Source organism: Chinchilla lanigera, unplaced genomic scaffold (genome assembly GCF_000276665.1).
Source record: "Chinchilla lanigera isolate Chin_1 unplaced genomic scaffold, ChiLan1.0 scaffold00006, whole genome shotgun sequence".
Taxonomy (NCBI): domain Eukaryota; kingdom Metazoa; phylum Chordata; class Mammalia; order Rodentia; family Chinchillidae; genus Chinchilla; species Chinchilla lanigera.
The window spans coordinates 32,697,395-32,721,911 of record NW_004955407.1 but is presented as its reverse complement, the minus strand read 5'-3'; the positions used below and the strand labels follow the sequence as shown (position 1 = coordinate 32,721,911).

Below are 24,517 nucleotides of genomic sequence, written 5' to 3'. Positions count from 1 at the left end.
GAATGAGTCTCTTGACAAAATCAAAACAGAAATAATTACATAGATAATTATAGAGATGACCATAATGAAAAATGGCTAGTAAAACAGAGTAAATACAAGTTTAAAAAAAATAGAGGAACTTAGGAAAGATCAGGAAACCATGAATACCCAACATAGGAAGGACTGGATGCCATAAAACATATTCAAACAGATACTCAGGTGATTAAAAATTCAGTTGAAAGTATATGCGGTAGAACCAACCAATGTGAAGACTGAATATCAGATCTAGAATATACGGTTGTGGTTGGCAATCATCAAACTTATTAAAAATAGCAAGGGACCGCAAAAAAAATCAATCCAACAGCTGCTAGATGATGCAAAGTAGAATAATACAAGATTGATTCATATCATTGAAAAATCAGAAGATAGCACAAAGGACATAAAAAAACTGCTCACAGAAGAATTAGCAGAAAACATTCCAAACATGGGAAGAGAATTTGACATACAGATCAGTAAGGCATATAGAGCCCAAATATCCATGATCAGAAAAGACAGTATATCATGACATATAATAGTTAAGATTTTACAAATTCCACCCAAGGACAGAATATTGAAAGATGTTAGAGAAAAGAAACAAATCACATATAAAGGAAAACCCATCAGAATCACAGCAGATTTTCCAACACAAATGCTTAGTTCAAGAAAACTCTAGAGTGAAGAATTCCAAGCCCTAAAAGAAAACAACCTCCAACTCTGATTGATGTACACTGCAGTTTCAAAATTGATGGAGATGGTCCTATCTGCATGAGCTGGCTTCCTTGCCTCAGCTCTATGACAGCTTCTGCAGTAATCAGGTGGCTACCAGAGCCCCACTAGACCACAAAAAACAACATCATCGAGTTCAAGATTTCCTTCAGCATTACTTAGAATCCCCTCCTTTAGTGCAAACTAGATCTCTGGAATTTCCTTGATATCCCAGGAAGCCAGCTGGTAAAATACCCTCTGCACCTCTGAGAAATGCTGAGGCACACACCAAATGACAATCCAGACCAGCAGCACTTGGAAGAAGTTATAAACATTCAGGGAATTGTGGCAGAAATCAACATTAGACGGGCGAATCTGAATGTCATTGTTATAAAGACTGGCTTCTTTACTTGAAAGATGGCTGGAAAGACTCCTTAATTGACAGTTCTTGAGTCTTGTATTGTGTGACTCAAGTGAGGTCAACCTTGACTGTGAGCGGATGGAACAGACAGACTTCTGCTGTGGGAGCAGCAGGCATGTGGAAAGCAGTGTCTGACAGAAGGGTGTGTCCCTCACGGAAGTAGCCCTGTGTCTTACCTGTACAGTGCTTGCATTCCACAAATGCAATGGTTTGGAGAAGTACTTCTTAATATGTGTGTGACCATGATGGCCCATTCTCTTGTATCTGTACCTTTGTCTCTAGTACTGTAATGCCAGTCAATCTGTGTCACAGAAACCTGGCAGCCGTTACCCTGTACTGTAACTAACAAGTGTCTGATGGATGGAGAGGTCTTTTCAATTGCTTTGCTGGATTTTTAAAAATAGAAAGAAAAAATCTAAACTACTGCTTTGAGTAGATTGCTGGAAGAGTTCTTCCTCTCATGCTTCTGTAGTGCTTTGCGGGCTCTTTGGTGTGGTGGCCGAAGGCATGGAGTCTAGAGGGCTTTGCAAATAGAGTTTGGGATGGTGTTTGAGGGGTAACTAGGAAAAACCGACCATGGATGTGAAAACTTGGTTCTGTGTTACTTAACCAGAAAGCATGAAAACATCCCTGAGGATTCTGAAGGCTTAATTTTGCAAAGGAGGAAGTATTGTTTGAACCTGGCAATTTCACTTAGTGCAAGTTTGACGCAATAATCGCCGAGGACATGAAATAGAGGCTGACCTTGGAAGAGCCAGGACAAAGGCAGCTGCCATCTCCGAATCTTTAACTAAAGTGCACACGGCTCTAAGGGGTGTCTGTCATGGTTGGTAGCCTGCCATAGCGAGCCATTTGTAGCTTAAAATATCAGCATAGAGCACAAAAGGGCCTGGGAGAGCCTACCAGAATAATGAACAGCCCTGTCTTCATTGGGTTTCACCTGCCCAGGCCATTCATATTTTACAGTGTGAGTGAAGCGATAGGAAAAGGGACAGTGACCGGATCAGTGATTGATTACAGAGCACGTGAGAACTGGGAGAAGCACTTCCTTGGGGTCTTCTATGGGAACCATTAAAAGAGAAAAGCAAGGGAGCATGGCCAGAGCCTTGAGAAAGACCACAGCCTTGGGATTTCTTGCTCTGCTTTTGGGTCATCCATTTGTGTCTCTGGTTCTGTGTTGTCATCAGAATCATAATTACATTTTCCAGAGGCCAATTTCATCCACTGATGAATTAGGATCAGCTAGCTAAACTTGTCGCCTCTGTGTCCAGCCTTGATTTACAGAGCAGGGTGGCTTGCAGACCTTTAAAAAAAGTTAACAAAGCACACAGAAAAACTCCCTGTGATTGTAAATCACAGAATGACCTGTGCAACATTATACCCTCACCAGCACTGGTAGTGATGCTAAATTATTGCCAAGAAAGTTTTTTTAATCTTCTGTGTCTTTCAGGCTTACAGAAAAGAAAGTAGCAAGTACAATGTTGTCATTTCATCATGTATATAGATCATATACATTCAAAGAAGCTAACAAGAGCTAATGATATAAAAACAAGGTATAGTACATTATTATTTTTTCAAAAGCAAAAAATACTATGGTCAATTTTACCCTGTAAAAAGTTTATAGAGGAGCGGCTCTCCCTGCAGAGGGGACAGGGCGCCTGCAGAGCGCACGACACTGCCCAGAACTCAGCGCCACCTTTGCCCCTGGCGATCTCCAGCGGCTCCGCGCGCACGATGCCCTGGGCCACCAGCCACAGCGGAAGCGACAGCAAGTCGTGCAGACCGCCACCACGGTCGGGTTCTGCTGGGAGTGAGGCGCGGGCCGGGGCAGCTGCGCCGGCTCCTCAACACCCAGCATCCGGCACCGGAGGCGTGGTCCAGGCCGAGGCCTTAAAGCAGATTCTTGGGGTGATAGACAAGAAACTTTGGAACTTGGAGAAGAAAAAGGGTAAGCGTGATGATTACCAGGAGCGGATGAACAAAGGGGAGAGGCTTAATCCAGACCAGCTGGATGCCGTATCTAAGTACCAGGAAGTCACAAATAATTTGGAATTTGCAAAAGAATTACAGAGGAGTTTCATAGCAGTAAGTGGCACGCCGGGAACAGCTTAGGAGAGGAGAAGCTGAATAGAAACGTTTAAAATTGTACTTGAGCTGCAGTATGTTTTGGACAAGTTAGCAGATGATGAAGTACGAACTGACTTGAAACAAGGGTTGAACGGGGTTCCAATCCTGTCTGAAGAGGAACTGTCACTGTTGGATGAGTTCTACAAGTTAGTAGATGCTGAACAGGACCTGAGTTTATGGTTGAAGGAACAGTACGAACATGCCTCCATCCAGCTGTGGGATTTACTGGAAAGGGAAGGAAAAATCTGTATGTGGGACAACCTATAAAGCTCTAAAGGGGATCATTGAGTGTGTTTTTTAGTCAAATTACTTTGACAGCACCCACAACCACCAGAACAGGCTGTGTGAGGAAGAGGAGGCAGTGTCGGCGCCTGCAGTGAAGACCAGGTCATTGAAGCTGAACCTGAGCCAGCAGAAGAATACACTGAGCAAAGTGAAGTTGAATCAGCAGTGTACGTACATACCAATTGTGGCAGAAACACAGTTCAGCAATGGTGAAAAGGTAGAGGAGTGGACAGTTGAAACAGCTGAGGTGGTAAATCCACTCCAGCAGTAACCACAGGCTGCATCTCCTTCAGTCCCAGAGCCCCAGGCTTTGACTCCGGTGGCTCAGGCAGGTCCCCTTGTGAGAAGACAGCGAGAACAAGATCTTATGGCACAAATGCAGCAGCCTTATAATTTCATACAGGATTCAGTGCTGGGTTTTGAAAACCAGACTCTTGATCCTGCCATTGTATCTGCACAGCCTATGAATCCAGCACAAAACATGCACATGCCCCAGCTGGCTTGTCCTCCTGTTCATTCTGAATCTAGACTTGCTCAGCCTAGTCAAGTTTCTGTACAACCAGAAGCTACACAGGTTCCTTTGGTTTCATCCACGAGTGAGGGATACACAGCATCTCAACCCTTGTACCAGCCTTCACATGCAACAGAGCAGCGACCACGAAAGGAGCCAATTGATCAGTTTCAGGCAACAATCTCTCTAAATGCAGACCAGATTACAGCATCCTTATTCCTTCTCGATGCTTCTCAGCCTCAGGTATTCCAGGCTGGGATGAGCAGACTTTTACATAAGCAGTGGAATCAATGTAAATGCAGCTCCATTCCAATCCATGCAAATGGTATTCGATGTGAATGCCCCAGTTCCTCCTGTTAATGAACCAGAAACTTTAAAACAGCAAAACCAGTACCAGTCCAGTTATAACCAGAGCTTTTCCAGTCAGCCTCACCAAGTGGAGCAGACAGAGCTCCAGCAAGAGCAGCTTCTAACGGTGGTAGGCCCTTACCATGGCTCCCAGGGCCACCCTCATCAAGTGACTGGCAACCACCAGCAGCATCCTCCTCAGCAGAACATTGGATTTCCACGAAACCTTAGTGGTGTGTCCTGTGGAGGTTCCTGTAGTGCTAAAGTCTTGATGAATGGATACGGGGGTCCTACCAATGGACTCAGAGGAGGATCTGATGGTTACCGCCCTTCACTCCCTAACGCTCCAAAGAGTGGTTATACACAATATTAGTTCAGTGCTCCCCGGGACTACTCTGGCTATCAGCGGGATGGATATCAGCAGAATTTCAAGTGAGGCTCTGGGCAGAGTGGACCACTCTAGGACTGGGAAGCCTCATGAAGTCATGGAGGGCCCCCAGGACCCAACAAAGGAATGTCGCAAATGAACATGCAGCAAGTGAATTAATCTGCTTCACAGGATTATGTTTAATTGCCACAAACACACTGGCCAGTGTACCATAATATGTTATCAGAAGAGTTATTATCTATTTGTTCTCCCTTTCAGGAAATTTATTGTAAAGGGACTGTTTTCATCTGCTAAAGACAGGACTACAATTGTCAGCTTTATGTTATCTGGATATGGAAGGGAACTATTTTTACTCTGCATGTTCTGTCCTAAGCGTCGTCTTGAGCCTTGCACATAATACTTAGATTCTGCACCCTTGCTTAGGAGTAACACATAATATACTCTATGGGGTGATAATATCTCCATAGTTATTTGAAGTGGCTTGAACAAAAACAAGTCTGACTCTTGGCCTTTGGATAAAATCTACAAGCAGTCCTAGTTTTTCAGTGGCAGCTGACAGATACTTTCCTTGAGAGGAAGGTGGAAGGAGTGGAGTGTGGTTTGGCAGAACAACTGCATTTCACAGCTTTTCCAGTTGAGGAAAAGGTTGGAGTGCTAAACACTGAGAGGTGTACCAAACCATGCATGGGTCCCTAATCACACACGGAAGGCTGGCTGCCAGCTTTCACACAGCACTGTTCACCTGGCCAAATGACTGTCATTGAAAACACATGCAAACTGCTTTTTAACAGCTGATAACTGTGTAAGACAAAGCCACAAGGCAAATCAGGCTTTGATTGGCACTTTTTGAAAAATATGCAACATAATGGGAAATAATCTGGACGGGCCACTTTTGTATTGAATGTGAATTATTTAGATACCTTTATTTTATTTTTATTTTTGAAAATTTATTTTAAAAATAAAAGGTGGAAAACATATTAACAGACATCCATTTACAAGATAGCATTAGAACAATAAAACAATACAGAGTTACAGACAAAGTGGTAGGAAATTAACAATGGTTGTTGTATTATGCATTAATATCTTCAAAGTGGTTACTCAGGAAAACAAATAGAGACATGCAAGATTGATCAAATAATTAATCATTAACTATTCCTTCCAGTAAAGTGATAGAAGTCAGTAGTACAACTACGTTAGCTATCCTGTTTATACATACTTACATAATTTCCCCTTCTTTCTTTTCTCTTTTCCCTCAACCCAGTTGCTCTTTACTTTTGAGCATTTTCCTTTCATTTCACAATGTCTGTCCTACCTTAGATACCTTTTGAACACTTCTTAACAGTTTCTTTGAACAATGACTTTTATAGGATTGGTACTATATCTCGGTCCTTATGACATGCACATTGTCATCACTAATCCTTGGATCTTGCTGTATTGTTACCCAAATTGGTACGGATAATGATGAAAGTCTCTAATGAATAATCATAACACTCTTGGGCACATGTTTTTCCTGCTTGAAAGTTCTTAAAAGGAAAAAGGTATCAAATGCTTGCTGCTACCACCCTTTTAAATTGCTGTCTTTCAAAAAGCACCAGTATGTGTTTTAGCCTGATTTCCCTGTGTTAGGGATATGACAGTCAGTAGCTTCAGTCCTGATGGTATTAGCAAAGCAAATAAAAGTGTATAAAAGTTATATCTTGAAACACTGGTGTTCAACAGCGAGCAGCTTATGTGATTCACCCCCATGCATTGTGAGTGTCACAGATTTTATGGTTGTCTCCAGCAGCTATTTCTGTAGTATTTGCACTTATCATTTGTCTAATTCAACCCTAATTGACTTCTCTTTTTCTCATGGAGGCATTTATGTTCATAGCGGTGATTTTGCCTTGTAGATGCATAGGGAAAGTCTCAGGTTTGATGGAGACAGACTGTTTAGTAGTGACTTAGCCGTATGTACTATGTTGGAATTTGTGCTAGCAGTTTGAGCACTAGTTCTGTTTGCCTATGAGCTCAATGCTGCTCGTTGTCCCATACCACTTTGACTTTATGGAGAATTAATCCCACCTCTTAACCAAAGGCTACTAAGTTAATGGTATTTTCCTTGCAAAAATTAAAATTTTATTTTTGGCCTTTAGCTAAGGAAATTGTCCAATAAGTACTCAGCTACCTCAAAACAAAACAAAACCAAAAATATTCATGATTAGAAAACTGGAGTTTTTGCAGGTTTTGTAACCTATTAAAATGGGTAGGCTGTTGAATATTCCACATTCAAAAGTTTTGTAGGGTGGTGGGTAATGGGGAATCCTCAATGTTTGCTTTAAAATAAATAAAATTCTTCACTTTTCTCATGTGTGGTTGTGGTACATCATATTGAAAGGGTTATCTGTTTACTTTCGCAAATGAGTATATCTTTTGCTACTACCTCCCCTTGTGTGCTTTGATTTCATCTGCCTGGGATGTACCACAACCATATGTAAACTGTATTTTAGAGGGGTGAATAAAACATTCATGGTTTGTTGGATAAACCCTAGATAACATGTGCTTACAATCCTATATAAAACTACATTTGATGCTGGGCATGGTGGCTCATGCCTGTAATCCCAGCACTTGGGAGGCTGAGGCAGGAGGATCGTTGCAAGTTCGAGACCAGCCTGGGCTACAAAATGAGCTCAAGGCCAGCCTGGGGTACAAAGTGAGCTCAAGGCCAGCCTGGACTGCATAGCTAGACCCTGTCTCAAAACAAACAAACAAACAAAAACTAAATTTGTTATCTGTGTAGAAAATAATTTCATGACATTTAGAAATAAAAAAAACCTAAAAAACATTTATACATTTTAAACATGGTAAGTTTTTTTTATTACAAGTTTATTTAAAACAACTTTATCTCTCAAGTTGTTATGATTTAGTGAATGAATGAACCTGCTGCAGATAAAAGCAGAGAAAACTTAGAAAAGTTCTTCAGTGATGGGAAATGAATGAATTATTCTTTGAAGAGCCATAGGCCACTTTGGCCAGTGCATTGAGAAAGTCACTGAATGTTTTGATGGAATGAATGCTTTTGTATAATGGCCTTAAACTTTTCTGGAAGCATTTCAGATAAATTGCATTAAAAAGTCAAAAACAATTGATGGAGAAATAAGATACTTCCCCGATAAAGAACACCTGAAAGAAGTAGTACACCAAAAGTTTCTTAAAGATAGCTACTTTTCTCATTGCTGAGATAAAATACCTGACACTCAGAGTTAAAGGGAGAAAGGTTTATCTAGCTCACAGTTTGTAGAGGTTTCAGTCCATAATCTGTTGGCTGCAAGAAAGGGGGGCACATGACAGAGGGGCAACAGTTCATGGTTATAGAAGACAGCTAAAGCAGCAAGACAGGGGTAAGATTCTTTCCATCCCTTATATTGTATGTCAGCAACCTACCCTAGGTCGGATGTACCATTCAAACTCTTAATCCTAGCCAGAACTATGCCAAACAAATTAGTGGACTGATTTAGTCATCACATACTTTTAATCCCAGCATCACATATTCTAGATCCAGCCACCTCTGAAAAATCCACATGACTGCATGAGGCTTTGAGGACATCTAGACACAAACCATAACACGTAGTCTCGAAAAAGACAATGATTCTAAGAATCCCAGTAGAATGATTCCACTGGGCAAGGCAAGCAATTAAACAAAAGAGAAATTAAGGGAACTAATAGTAGGAAAATAGAATGACAAAGATAAGTCCATACACATTAGTTAGTATAACCATTAGTGTGAATGGTCTGAACTCACCAAGTAAAACAAATGGATTGACAGAATAGATCCAGAAATAAGATATGACAATATACTGCATACAAGAAACACATCTAACTCAAAAATAAACTATAGACTAAAAGTCAAAGGATGAAAAACAATACTGCATATGACAAGAATCTGACTCCACGTGACAAGAACCTGGAAAAAAAGCAGGTACAGTTATTTTGTTTGCAGACCAGGTGGATTTCAAACCAGAACTAATCAGAAGAGACAAAAAGGTCACTGGATAGTGGTTAAGGGAACAATCCAAGAGGAAGAGATAACAATCATAAATACATATGGACCAAATACTGGCACACCCAACTGTAATATAAACATCAATGTATGTGAAAAATCAGAAAAGCAGTAGTACAATTTTTAATAGAGGGTCTCAATATTGCACTTTCACAAACAGATCAACTACACACAAAAAAAATCAAGAAATACCAGAGCAGAACCAATGCTTTGAACAAGTAAGTTTAGTGGATATCTATAGAGTGTTCCACTCGACAACAGAATACGCATTTTTCTCAGCAGCACATGGCACTTTCTCCAAGATAGGCCACATACTAACTTATAGGACATGCTTAAGCAAATGCAAAGGAAATAAAATTATCCCATATATATTATCATATCATAGTCCAATGAAATTGGTTCTTTTTCTGTTTTTGTTTGAGACAGAGTCTCACTATGTAGAGCAGGCCGACCTTGAACTTGCTTATGTAGTCCAGGGTGGTCTTGAGCTCATGGCAATCCTCCTGCCTCAGCCTCCTGAATGTTGGAATTATAGGCATGTACCACCATGACTGGCAGCCCAATAAAATTGGAAATAAAAGGGAAAGAAACTATAAAAACTAAATAAACACATAAATTAAATAATATCCTCTTGAACAACCAATGAGTAACAGATGAAATTAAAGGAGAAATTAGTCAGTTTCTACAATTAATGATAATGAGGATATGACATAACAGAACTTATGGGATACAATGAAAGCAGTCCTACAAAGGAAATTTATAGCAGTGAATTCCTACATGAAAAAAGCAGAGTGTGCTCAAATAAATAACCTAACGTTGAACCTCAAGTTTCTAGAAAAAGAAGAGCAAGTTATACCCAAAGCACATATGAGAGAGGAAATTAAAAAGATCAGAACAGAAATTAATGCAATTGAAGCTAAGAAAACAACACAAAGAGAATCAGTGAATTGACCAATTGGTTCTTTGAAAGATTAAATAAAATAGATATTTATTATCTATTAATTAAATAAAAGATTAAATAAAATAAAATCTTTCTTTGAAAGATTAAATAAAATAGATATTTATTATCTATTAATTAAATAAAAGATTAAATAAAATAAAATCTTTCTTTGAAAGATTAAATAAAATAGACAAACCCTTAGCCAACCTTATAAAAAAAAAAAAAAGAAAGAAAAGACCCAATTCCCTGCAATCAGGTGTTGGAGATCCCCACAGTGGGTTCCAATCTCCTGCCTAGAGTTATGGTGCATGGCAGAAAGAAGGAACAAGAGACAAAATGGGGGTGCAGCAGGGAGCTGGGATGACCAGTTGTTCACAGGGAATGAAAGGCCATGAAGCAACCAGAACCTTGGTATTTATTCACTGAGGAAAATGGTGAGGGACTATGGCTGGATGTGGTTGGTCATTTGCGAGACAGGCGAGGCTTGTAACCAGGGGAATAAAGCATTCTCATGAAAGGGATGGAACAGCCAGATTTAGGTTACGCTGAATGAGAAACTTGTTTTGCAGCCAATTTTGGGAAGAAATTTTCCTCTGTAGTCATGCAGGCCTCAGCAGAGATGTTATTTATTTTAGCTCCATGCTATCACAGCTCAACTGTAGTCTCTGATGATAAACAGTGTTCATCCATCACCAGCTACCTACTTTCAGGAAGATATGTACACAGCCTCTGTCAGCCTCATTAATTAAACTGAAAGCCAAGTAAGGGAAGTCACCTTTCTACCACCTGCACTGCTCTGCAAGTAAGCACAATCTTTCTACCACCTGCACTACCACCTGCAAGTAAGCACAATCACATTTGGGTCTAGGGGAGGGTGATGTGCGTCCTCCATGATCAGGAATGAGAAGGCCAAAATTACAACAGATCCTGCAGAAATACACAAGATCAGCAATACCACCTTTGAGAACTTGTACTCTAATAAGAGAAGAAATGGATAGATTTCTAGATATATACAAATTACCAAAGGTGAATTAAGAAGATGTTATGGTTGATACGTTGTGTCAACTTGGGGAGTCTAGAGGTTTGGCTAAGTGACTCAGCAGGAAGCCAGGGTGCTTACTTTGTATACATCCTGAGCCTGTGGAAGAGGAGGGCATGGAGATTATGTGAGAGCTACACGCCCCTTAGGTGGGGGTAACCTGTTTACAAAGTAAGGCAGGGAAAGAGGCTGCTTACCGCCATTCCTCCCTTTTGCTCTGGCTGTTTGCTGTTCAGCTGCCATTCCCCCCTTTGCTCTTGTTTTGTTATCTTCTGCCTCAGAGCCAGTCAAGTATGGACTGAAACCTCCACAAACTGTGAGCTAAATAAACATTTCCTTCCTTCATTTTGGGCGTTGGGTATTTTGTCTCAGCAGTGAGAGAGAAGTAACTAAGACAGAAGATATAAAAATTCTAAATAATCCAATATCAGTCAATGAAATTAAAGATGTAACTTGAAAACTACCAACAAAGAAATGCCTAGGTCCTGATGAATTTACTGCTGAATTCCACAAGAAATTTAGAAAAGACCTAATGCCACTATTCCTCAAACCCTTTCATGAAATTGAAGGGGAAGCAGTACTCACAAAATCAGTCCTGGGAGCAGTCATTACCCTGATACCAAAATCAGAGAAGGAATGAACCAAAAAAGAGAATGACAGGCCAATCTCCCTAATGAATGTAGACAGAAAACTCTTCAATAAGATACTGTCAAACAGAATGCAGCAAATCATCAAGAAGTTATACATCATGACCAAGTACAATTCATCCCAGGGATGAAGGGATGGTTCCATGTGTGCAAATCAATAAAAGTAATACATCACGTTAACAGAACCAAGGACAAGAACCATGGAATAATCTCAATAGATGCAGGAAAAGCATTTGAAAAGTCCAACATCTATTCTTGATAAAAATGCTGCAGAAAAGTAGAATAGAATGTCTTTATCACAATCTGATAAAAGCCATTCTATGACAAACTAATAACCAGCATCATACTAAATGGCCAAAGCCTGAAAGTTTTCATTCTAAAATCAGGAACAAGGCAAGGGTGCCCACTATCACCACTTCTTTACAATATAATTCTGGAAACATCAGACAGCATAATTAGATAAGAGAAAGAAAGAAAGAAAGAGAAAAGGATTAGGAAAGAAAGAAGTTAAATTATGATGATTTGAGGATGACATGATACTCTACATTGAAGACACCAAAAACTCCACCAAAAGACTCCTAGAATTAATAAAGAAATTCAGTAGCATAGCAGGATACAGAGTCAATGCAAAAAAATCAATAGACTTCCTGTACATGAGTAGCAAACTCATTGAGAGAGAAATAGTGAAACAATACCTTTCATAGTAGCATCAAGAAAAATGAAATGAGTCAATCTAAAGAAGGAAGTGAAAGATCTTTACATTGAAAACTACAGTACTCTGAAAAAGGAGTTTGAAGAGGATATCAGAAAATGGAACAACATCTGCTGTTCTTGGATAGGCAGGGCCAATACACTGAAAATGGCCATACTTCAATACATACACACACACATATATATATATATATATATATTTGTATTTAATGTAATCCCAATCAAAAAAACCAATAGCATATCTCACAGAACTAGAGAAAATGATCCTATAATTCATTTGGAAGCAGCAGAGATCTAGAATAGCAAAAGCAATGCTGGGCAGCAAGGCCAAGGCAGGGGGCATCACAATCCTTGATTTGAAATTATAGTACAAAGATGACATCATAAAAACAGCTTGATACTGGCAAAGAAACAGACCCAAAGATCAATGGGACAGAATAGAAGATGCAGACACAACTCCAAATACACTCAGCCAACTTATCATTGATAAAGGGGCCAAACATGCTCACTGGCAGAAAGATAGCCTCTTTAATAAATTGTTCTGGGAAAACTGGCTTTCCATGTGCCAGAGATTAAATCTAGACCTATATCTCTCACCAAACACTAAACTAAAATTGAAATGGATCAAAGATCTAAATATAAAAACAAAAACACAATCTGTTGGAAGACAGAGTAGGTAAAACTCTAGAAGACATAGGTGTAGGCAAAGGTTTTATGAACAAAACATTGACTGTACAGGAAATACCACAAAGAATCAACAGCTTGGGTCAGATAAATTTAAAAAGCTTTTGCACAGCAAAAGATACCACCCATAGAGTGAAGAGACAACCTACACAATGGGAAAAAATTTAAGCAGCTACTCCTCAGACAAAGGACTAACATCTGGAATGAATATATATATATATATATATATATATATATATATATATATATATATAACTTTATCTTTTTGAGACAGTATTTTACTATGCAATTCAGGCTGGCCCTGAACTCACTTTGTAGCCCAGACTGCCCTCACACTCAAAGTAATACTCCTGCCTCAGCCTCCTGAGTGCTGGGATTACAGGCATGCACCACCACACCTGACACACATAATTTTAAAAAATCAGACCCCCCTCAAAATTTAATGACCTAATCCTAAAATGGGCATCTGAAATAAATAGAACTTCTCAGATGAAGAAGTACAAACAGCAGATAGAGACATGAAAAAAGGTTTAACATCGCTGGTCATTTGGGAGATGCAAATTACAACAGCACTAAGATTCCATCTCACTCCAGAATGAATAGCTATCTGACAGAGACCACTATGAAGTGGCTCTGAGCAGAACTGAATATTAACCAATTGGCTTTTCATATTTACTTGGGAGCTGTCTGAAGCTTAGGCACCTTGTCTAGAGATGGGCAGTTGACTCATAGTAAATAAACCTCTGTGGGTCTCTGGTCACTGCTGAGGCCTGTATTGGCTTGTAAAGCTGTGATACCTCAAAGGACAAAATAAGGCTACAGCTGAGGATGTCTGGCTCCAACCCCAATTAACCACAAGGAGAGTGCAGCTGCAGGCTCCACACTCCTACAATAAATACCAACCTAAAGATAAGGTAGTTCTCCTGATTGACATAATTTACTACTTGGGAAAATTCTCCCAAGGTCCTGCGAGATATCCTCCTTCTTTGTTTGAAAACCTAATAAATATGGGCTGCCCAGAAAAGTCTTTGGCTAACTCAGACAATGCTGAAGCTGTAATAGAGTTAGTCCCTCCTGGAGCCCTGAAATCATTTCCATTGTCTCATTTATTTAAGCCTTTGCCATCCACTCACTTGGGAGATTGTGGGCCTGATCAGCCTGCAATAACTTAGGGTTTTTAAACCTGATATCTGACAGCTATCATCAAGAAATCAATCAATAACAAATGCTGGGGAGGCTGTGGGGAAAAAGGAACACTTCTCTACTGTTGGTGTGAGTGTAAATTGGTACAAAGACTATGGAAATTAGCATGGAATTTCCTCAAAAAACTAAAAGTAGAGGTTCCATTTAACCCAGCTGTGCTCCTGCTAAATATCTTCCTGAAAGAGTTAAAAGCATCATCCCACAGTGATATATGCATACCCATACTTATAGCAGCACAATTTATAATAGATAAATCTTGGAAACGGTCCGTATGCCCATCAGTGGAAGAATGGATGAAGAAAATGTAGTATTTATACACAATGGAGTACTACTCTGCCATAAAGAAGGATAAACAAGTCATTTTTAGGTAAGTAGATGCAACTAAGGCCATAATGTTAAGTGAAATAAATCAGTCACACAAGTTTAAATATCACATTGCTTTTCTTGCTTGAGAAACCCAAAGGGTAAATAAGGTACAAAATGGAGAGTAAATGTGGGGAAATAGGTAGAACATATCTGAATGGGAAGGAGAACAAGGGAGATGGGAAATGGAAGGAAAGGAAATGAAAAGGGATTTAAAAAGAGGATGGCAGGGAGAATATAAGCAAGGCTTTTGTAAATGGGAGGAGGAAGAAGGGTTGAAGGGAGAGGAGGGGAATGGGAGAAGAACTAAGACATTATGCACAGGTATAGGCTCCTTATGATGAATATCATCATTATGCATGACAAATACAAAAGATTTTTAAAAAGATGGCACAGGGTCAGGGATATTGGTTAGTGACACAGTGTCAGCCTGGCAAGTGCAAGGTCCTGAGTTTGATTTCCAGTACAAAAATGAAAGAAAGAAAGAAAGAGAGAGAGAGAGAGAGAGAGAGAGAGAGAGAGAGAGAAGTCTGGGCACTAAAACTTCCATGTTGACCTATAACTAGGAAATTAATTTCTGTGAACTCTAACTCATTTCTTCAAATCTTCAGCCATATCTGCTAAATAGTGTTGCTGACTAGGGAATCTCTTTTAGTTTATCTCCCTGTTGTGGCAAGATGATCAAGTGACATGTGCCTTTTTGTCTTTTGCTGTTAACTAAGAACTTCAAAATGACTTCTGAATGTTGTCACCAATGCTGAAATCTGGTAAAGAACCAAGTGAATGAGTATCACTTGACTTTAAATAATGTTGAAAGAAATGATAGTTTTTTAAAAGATGTCTTCCAAGAGTGCTATCTTCACACTTCGATTAGCCAATATATGAAGGCTCAATATAATTTCAGAGGAGGTGAAGAGTCTATGACAAAAAGCCGGGAGACATTGCACAGTCTTTGTGCTTCTTTAAAACCGACTTCTTGATTCTGATCAGATTGCCATTGTTTTCACATTGCAGCCCGTTCATCTCAGCAATAGGAAACCAGTTGATTCTATCATTCATTATCTTATTCATTTACACATTAACAGCATATTTTAAAATTTTCATGGGCAGAAATCTTGTCACATCCATCTTGTGGTAAATTCGAGAGGACTAATATAACCTGTAAAATCATTCAATCATGCTGAACAAATGGGTAGATATAGTCATAAGCACCAAAAGGGGAAGGCTTCTCTTGCCGTTGGGTGTCACAGATCACTGAATGTGACATGTGACCTTTCACATATGGACTAAGTGAAGGTGCTCGTGGTAGGCCATGTGACAAATACTAATAAAGCTTCATTTATTTCTCTTTAACAGTGTGAATCAGATTGGATTACACTCCAGTGGACCTTCCGTTCCAACATAAACCCCAGGATAGAAACTGTTGCTCTAGAACCTTCCACAGGACTGAGTTTAACTTCTTCCTGGGCAGAGATTGGCTGAGGGAAATGCAGAATCGCTAGGTGAGGAGCAACCCAGCACCACAGAAGTTCACTTAGGGAGGAATCCGGGTTGTTCTACTCTGGAACCTCCACAATTGCCTTTTCCTTGGATCCTTAACATGTTACTCCTTTCCTCAACCAGCAAGCAAGCAACCAAGTAGAAAAGGAAGTGAGCAGTAAGAAGATCTAATTAGCTGAGCATGGTTGCACATGCCTGTTGGTGGAGACCACACTTAGGCAGCACTGAGCAGGCTTTAGAATGAATCAATTGGCTTTCTATATTAACTTATGAGTCTGTCCCAGGCCTAAGTGACTTGCCTGATGAGACTGCAGCTGGCATGCAGAAGCAGAACTCTCCATGCCAACGGTCATGGTAGAGACCTGTGGCACTGTGACATCTCTGAAGCTGAGGATGCTGACTCACTCAGAACTCCAGGGCGATAACTGCCAGCCTTAGAGATAAAACCGTTCTCTCATTAAGCAAAGATTTACTGCTTGGAATGTCTTTGTTCCATCTTCACAAGGCCTTGCTCACTTTCATGACCTTTTACCTTAGCTATTCCTTGCACTTCCCTGCACGCCTCCTGATATGTTATATACCCAATAAACAGTGGCCAGTTCAGAGAAGTTGGGGTCTTAACCACAAGAGCTCTGACCTTCCCGGACCCCCGTACACCATATTACTTTTGTCTGTTGCCTTTTATCCTTTGCTGTACATTCACCTACAAGATTGAGAGACTGGACAGATCCCAATATCTGTAACCCCAGCACTCAGGAGGCTGAGGCACAAGTATTTCTGTGAGTTCCAGGCCAGCCTGGGCTACATAGTGAGACCTTGAATCAGACAAACAAAACAAAACAAAAAGTGATAGGGTTATGAATTTCTGCAAATGACCTGGGGTAAGAGGTATATAAGTGGAGACAAAATAAATAGGAGCTAGGAAAAGAGGACATGGTGTTTCCAGCTGTTATGGTTTGTGTCTGGATGTTCTCCCCAAAGCCTCATGTAGTCATAGGGCAGGTTTTAGAGTTTATGACTGATCTATGATCCAATGCTAGGATAATGGGTGTGAGTGCTACACCCACCCTGGGGCAGGTAGTTTGCATATGCAAGGGAGAGAGAGAGACTGCTTGCTGCTGTCCTCCATTTTGCTCTTGTTGCCTTTGCTGTTTTCTGCTGCCATGAATGGTTGCTCTGTGCCATGTGCTGCTCTGCCTTGGGGCAAGCCAAGTATAGACTGAAGCCTCCACAAACTGCGAGCTAAATAAATCTTTCTTTCCTTAATTTTGGGTGTCAGGTATTTTGTCCCAACAACGAGAGAAGAGTAACTAAGACAGAATTTGGTACGAGAGGAGTGGGGTTGTTGCTGTGACTGTACCTGACCATGTGGTTCAAGAGCCTTTGGAAATGGCTTGTGGGAAGAGCTTGGAAAGGTTTTGGAGATGTCGCCTGCAAGAGTAGAGCTGGAATGCCTTTGGCTGTTCTGTATGGGAGATTCTGGTCAGGGCTCAGAAGACCAGAAGGCTGACAGAAATTCTGCTGGTAAAGACTGGGTTCGGCAGGTTTCTCCAGGGAAGAAGGACTGTATTTGTTGTTGGACTCCAGACTATGCGTGTTATGGCTCAGCAGAAAGTTTGTCTGCATTTTGTTTATTTCCAGAGACATTGTCTAAGACTGAGATTAAGGGCAGTACACTAATTAATCTGGTAGAAGAAATTTCAAGGCAGTTAAATGTTGAGGTAGTGGCATGGCTATTGTTGGGGGCTTTTAGCCAGATTTACATTGAGAATCAAGAGCAAAGAGCCCAGCAGGATGATTTAAAATGTTGTGAGCTTGGCCAGAAAGGAAGCTCCTATAAAGCTGTGAATTACAAAGATAGAGGTGAGGAGATCTCCACTGCTGAGAAGGAACAGGAGAGTGGAAAAGCTGGCCTGAGGGCATCACAAGAAGCAAGTCTCCACCCTTTGCAGCTTCAGAACTGCAAAGGTGACAGACCTTTCTTTGAGGAGAAAGCTTCAGAGATCCATGTTCCAGAATGGCGGTGGTGGCCGCATCAGGTTCCAGAATAGTGGCAGGGTAGAGAATTTTTCCTCAGAATTCCTCTGTGTGCCCAGCAATCCAGGTACTTGACCCTTATTGCTGAGAGAGGGGAAAGCTTGGCTACTGCTCCAGGTGGCAGCAGACCTCGGCATCATCCATGTGGCACTGGTTTTAGCTGCATACAGAATGCAAGAGTTCTGAGGTTAAAAAGGCTTCCATCTAGATTTCAGAAGGCCAGGGAGGCCAGGCAATGTGCCCCTGAGAAGGCAGTGTGTGAAGCTGTGAGTGTGAAGCAAAAGGTGCAGTGGGGTTTGGAAAAGTCAGTAACGTGGATTGTCCGATGAAAGCTGCAAGGAGGGAGCAAAGTGTGCCAAGAGAGAAGCCGTGGAAGCTGTAACCACTGAAAATGTCATAGGGGTGGACTCATGCAAGCCTTTTGGAGCTCACAATATGTCACAGATTGCTTCAGATGCTGGACATGGAACTACAGGACATAATATTAACCCTGCTGGATTTTGGACTTGCTTTGGTCCCAATGCTCTGTATCCCCCTGTTTGTACTTCTTGGAATAGTAATGTTTATTTTGTGCCATTGAATAGAGGAAATGTTTAACTTTTCATTTGTACAAGGGCTTACAGCTAAGAGTTTGCCTTACATCTAGAGGAGACTTGGGGTTTGGACTTTTCAGCAATGCTGAAACTGTTAGGACTTTGGCAGCTCTTACAAATGGACTAAATGCCTTTGCATAAAGGGAAGTGCATGAGTTTTTGGGGGCCGGGGCAGAATGTTATGGTTTGTGTCTGCATGTCCCCCTAAAGCCTCAAGCCGTCATGGGGTGGGTTTCTAGAGTTAATGACTGATCCATGGTCCAATGCTGGGATTATGGATGTGAGTGCTACACCCGCCCTGGGGCAGGGAGTTTGCATATGCAAGGGAGAGAGAGAGAGAGGCTGCTTGCCACTTTCCTCCATTTCGCTCTTGTTGCCTTCGCTGTTTTCCACCACCATGAATGGCTGCCCTGTGCCATGTGCCACTCTACCTTGGAGCCAGCCAAGTATGGACTGAAACTTCCACAAACTGTGAGCTAAATAAACCTTTCCTTCCTTAATTTTGGGTGTCAGGTATTTTGTCCCAACAGCAAGAGAAAAGTAACCAAGACACCAGTGGAAGGAATGGGAAATCTAAAGGCAAATCTAAAATCTGTGTTCAATTTGGTTGAGGAAGGCCTGAGACTGGCTATGTACTCACAGCACACTGCAAAGAAAGATGGTTTCAAGTGGCAGCCACGCCCCTTCCCAACCAGGAACCAAGTGTCTCTGAAATAGACACTGGGCCTGTTTGGTAAGATTATGAGTTCTGAACTTGACTTGACCTGGTTTGGCATCCCTGCTCTATCACAGGGCTCCTTCAGCACGTGCTTTAATCTTGTTTGCTTATGGGCTCTATAATGGCATAGATGTCATCGTGGTATGATGAGACTTAAATTAATTAATATATGGACAGAACTCTGTACAGTCTGGCCTCAGTAATCACTGGCTGTTTCCCCCCTGACTTGCTTATTTTCTGTTCCTGTGTTACCCGGACGGTGTGACACATGGGGTGGGCTGGAGAACCTAGTTCTGTTAGAGAAAGACTGCAGGACCACAGTCCTATGGAGCAAAACTTCAGTCTCCAACCTCATGTGGCCTGAAGCTTTTAATCTCCTGTACTCCCTTTAAACCTCTGCCCACTGCTTCTTTTTTCAGCAGATGTTCTCTCACCCAACTTCCACTTTCTTAAAAATGCAAGCAATCAACAGATGAAGTCGCAGCTCCCCATCACTGAGACCTAAAACTCACACGCACCTGGCCCTGTTTTTCCTCCTATCTCCTGGTAGGAAGGCTTCTCCCTCCAGACAGATGGCTTTCTGTGGATTATTCTTCCCTTCTCTCATGACTTCATCTTCTTCCTCTGGCTCCTTCTCATCCACAGTTCAGCTTCCTTGGATCTTTCCCAACGTCCACAAGCATCTCCTCCGTTCCCTTCAGCTGTCCTTTCCGCCTTCACTCATGGCCAGATTGAGTTACATCTGTCCATACCTGTTCTTGTTTTTTCACTTTCTCCTTATTCCTCAGCCCACCCATCTGGCTTTCTGACCCTACCACTTGTTTACCCTGTTCCTACCAAGATGCTCAGCTAATTTCTCACATTAGAAGCCATCAAACTCTATAGCTTTTATCTTTCTTGACGTCTTCCAGGCACCTGGTATCCATGATTTCCTGGCCCCTTCTCAGCATCTCCTGATTCTATGTTCATTTGCCCTTCTCTCTGTCTCTCTTTCTCTTCTTTGCAGTTTGCGGGAAAACACACTCCATGGCTTGTGACTTCAATGTTGATGTCCCTCACTGTTTTGTCCCATCTCCCCTTAATTGAGCACCCCAATATTGACATCTACTCCTTCCGTGGGTTCAGTTCATTGGTTATTGTTTATTCTGTGGCTCCCACATTCATCTTCAGCCTAGATTTCTCTCCTGATATCCACATTTTCCAACCACAAACGTACTGGAAAAGGAGGGAGGCTTTTATCTCCAACTATTCTGCTCCTCACTTCAGGAGCCTGGCTCCAGGCCCAAATCCTGTCCACAGCTAGTCGATAGTCCTGACCACAGGGAGCCTTTCAGTCTTGATCAAAGACAGTCTGACAAGTCTTGTGGGGGAAACTGCCTTCACACACCAGACCTGGTGCACAGCAGTATTCTAGAGGGCTCAGGCCTCCCCCCACCTCCAGCCTTGCCTGTGATTGTGTCTGTATTCCTAGCCCATTCGGAGGCCTGGCTACTGACAGTCTTGTAAAATCACTTGTCTCTACTTCCATCTTTCTGCTCACGTCCCCTCTACCTTTCCCCAAGTCCAGAAAGAGGCAGGGACCTTTTGCTTAGGTGCCGTGACAATGAGACAGCCCTCCTTGCCTGCACCTTGACCTTCAGCTGAGCCATTCTGTGGAGAAAAGGGGGCACCAGGGGTGGGCGCCTCCTTTTGCTTCTCACTCATTTTGTTGCAGTAAGGGAATGGAGGCTGGATGGTTGCTGTAGTTTAGCTGATTGTCCTACTTACTACCCAGACACATGACTGCTGAACACCATTCAGTGGGCCCTTTTTATGTGAAAATACATCTCTCCGCAACTGAAGGGAACTTTCTCATTTAATTTTGTGTTTGGGGTTTGTTGAGCTTCTTGGATGTGTGAGATTTGTAGTTTTCTTAAATTTGGAAGATTGGCCATTCTTTTTTTCATCATCTCCTTATAACAGAGAGAACCAAAACAAATGTATGCATCAGAAAATATTTTAATACTAAATTTACTGAGACATTATGAAATTGATACAAATTACCTTTGACCTCTACAATTACAAGTGGTGCTCAAAGTGGTAACCATTAGCTTCTAGACATTTATTAGTATGGTGAACTGCTGAAGTGTGTATACAATTTCTGGCAGGCTATCTATTTATCTATCCATCTATCTATCTATGAAGTTGTTAGGAGTTATGTCCATTCCAACCACTCCCCCCAAAGAAAGCCCTCCAAAAATAAGAACTGGACATGATGGTGCATACTTATAATCCTAGCATTCTGGAGACTGATGCAGGGGGATCACTGCAAGCCTGAGGTTAGCCTGGGTTAAAGAAGGAGTTCAAGACCAGCTTGAACTGCATGATGAGACCCTGTCTCAAGAAAAATAGGTATGTTCATTTTTTTAAAGCCATTTTTCCTCCTCTGACTTTCATTTTAGATAGTTTCTATTGCTGCATCCTGAAGTTCACTGCCAGTTTCTTTTGCAATGTTTAATTAACTATTACTCCAAACTCAGTCTATTTTTCACTTTAGACTTTGCAGAGGTAGTACCTCATCTGGAGGAATTTGACCAGCCTATTATTTTGTATATTTTTATGAGGCACAGAAAGTATGCATTAGCAATACACAAAAACAATATTTAGGAAAGAGTAAAGCTGAATAGGCAAGTCCATGGTTTTTGATTTGAAGAAGATAATCTGTTTATATGATATACAGGTCAAAAGGTGTTTCTTTGTTCTGTTGTTTTTCTTTAGTTCAAAGGGCACTTGAGTGATTCTTGAGTATGGTAACTGATATTTTCTTTAGTAGAATAAATTCTTCTGGGGTTGGAGGTAATAAAAGGTTACAAAACCACAACTGTAGGCTTTTCAGATTTCTTCCTCCTTGCAACTGCTGAAAACATAGAATTGAGAGCATGAGTCACAGGGAGGCAGTGGAGGGGCACGTGTACTTATGTTTTTCTTGTCCTGTTTTGAACACTTGCAAAGTTTCTTTGCAACTTCCAGAATAAATAAAACTAAAACATCATTCTAAACAGGGCCAGAGTTCTCATTTGCCAGTCCTAAGACATGGACCGGTCGTTGTCATCTGGCTTTGCATATACTGATGCTATAGATCATCCATCTGTGACCCTTTGGGTATCCTTTACATGTCTATGTACCTCAGCCCACAACTTCTAATGTGAGGGCCTGCAGTTTTGTTGGGTGCAGGCCAGAAACTCTTGGGAATTAATGTTCCCCTGGGACCAGCCTGTAACAATGACTGGTGACCAGAGGGTATAAATACCTCAGTTAATTCTGAGATAATTCTGAGTCTGGATAATTCTGAGTCAAATGCTCGACACCATCTTCCTGAGTTTTTCTATAGGATTGTGATTGATTTGCCCACTTTGCCCACAGGCTTCCCTTCTCTGCATTATCTCCTTTCTATTCTGGTGCTATCTCTGAACATCTCAGGGAAACTGCATGCCCTCAACCTTCACCTCAGTACTTCCCTCTGGGGAGAATTAAAGTAGGATTTGTGGGAATATGGATTATACGACAGCCTCATTACCCGCTCCACGCATCAAAAGCCCCACTCTGTCCTCTCAAGCAGTCAATACGATAGTGTGGGGAAAGTTCTACCCCTGTGCTCTCTATAATGTGTTTTCTGAGTACGACCAGAATGTGGCAGAACCCAGACACCCAGAATATGGCAGATTTGTCTCTAAGACTGTTGGACCACAAATCTACTGGAGCAGTTGGGATGCATGTTCCAGCTGTCATCAGGGACTGCTTCTGCTGATGTTAGGGTTTCATATCCACTTATCTCCACCACAAACAGGGCATTTTCCTACTTCTGCAAAAATAGTGTCACAATGACTAGTAAATAGAGTCAGAGCATGCCTTTTGTACTCAAGGGTTATGCATTCCATCAGGCAGTGGTTCTTTCACATGAGTCAGAGTTACCTCAGAACTTGCTATAAGATAGATTAAAAAGTAGACTTCATCTCCAGAACTTCTGAGCCAGTATGTTGGGGATAGGCCCTGGAGAGTGTATTTCTTATAAGTTTCCAGGTGGAAACCTAGTTTGCTGTTCCAGGGAACACACTTTGAGAACCACTGAGTTAAAGAATTTTCATGTTCTTCTTGCCACTGGTTTAGATGATTACATTTTTTATTGCCTCTATTTCTTTCGCGTGTTCTTCTAGTATGATATAAACCATTGTACATGTGATGATACCGTGTCTCATAGGCTGACAATGTTGTTTATTAGTGATGGTAGGATATTTAGAATGTTCTACCTGTATGTATCCTAACCAGCAGTTATCACATTATCAGTTCCTTAGTTATCAAAATATTAATGTAAGCACAAGCGGGAATTTTGTTCTTTTCAGGCATAGCACACAATATATCCAGATATATTGAAAATATAGTGCAGTTTCTATCAAAGGTGTGAAGTTTAGGAATTTTGAGGACACCTTTATACCCTGCTTGGTTTGGATGTGGTTTGCTCCTCAAAGGTCCACAAATTAGAGATTTGGTCCTCATTGCGCTGATGGGACTTTTACAAGGTGAGGCTTAGTGGGAAGTCGCAGATTGCTGAAGGCGCCGCCCTCAGGAGGGATTGAAGTAGTTCTCATGGGATGCTGAGTTAGTTCTCTCTAGGGCAAGTCATTCTAAAGCATGAGCCTGGCCCGTCTGGCTCTCCAACTTCCTGTCTGGCTCTCCAACTTCCTGTCTGGCCATGTGGTCTCCCGCTTGCACATGCTGTCACGATGACATTCACCTTTAGCCCCCTACTAGAGGGCAAACCAATGGAGCTGTGTGATCTTGGACTTCCAGCCTCCAAAACCGAGCTAAGTAAGTCTCTTCACACAGTAGTCTGCTTTCGATATTTTGTTATTCTAATAAAAAAAAAAAAGACTAATACACAACCATAAAGTGATTCACTTTGAAGCAAGAACTCCCATTGCTCCCTTGCCCCGATCCACTGGTGTCATGTTTCCCAGAATAAAGAGCAAGACTCCAGAGGAATTCATAGTTTGCAGCCCTTCTGGGAAGTATGGAAATTGATGCCGCAGTGCTGTGGGGAGAGAAAGGGGAAAGCCTGAGCTGGAGGCAGGACAGATGTGGCCAGCAGAGGCTGTCTCATAGGGCCACCAGCCAAGCGAGGCCACATGGTAGAGACCCAGAGAGCCCAGTAGGCTGGAGATGAGGAGCAGGAAAGCAGAGGAAGCCAGCTCTGGGGAGAAAGT

At 41.5% G+C, this 24,517-nt stretch overlaps 1 pseudogene; it reads left to right on the top strand.

Annotated features, from left to right (window-relative positions):
• The first annotated feature begins 2,878 nt into the window (after positions 1-2,878).
• Positions 2,879-4,962, top strand: LOC102019667 (annotated as a pseudogene).
• Positions 4,963-24,517: the final 19,555 nt, after the last annotated feature.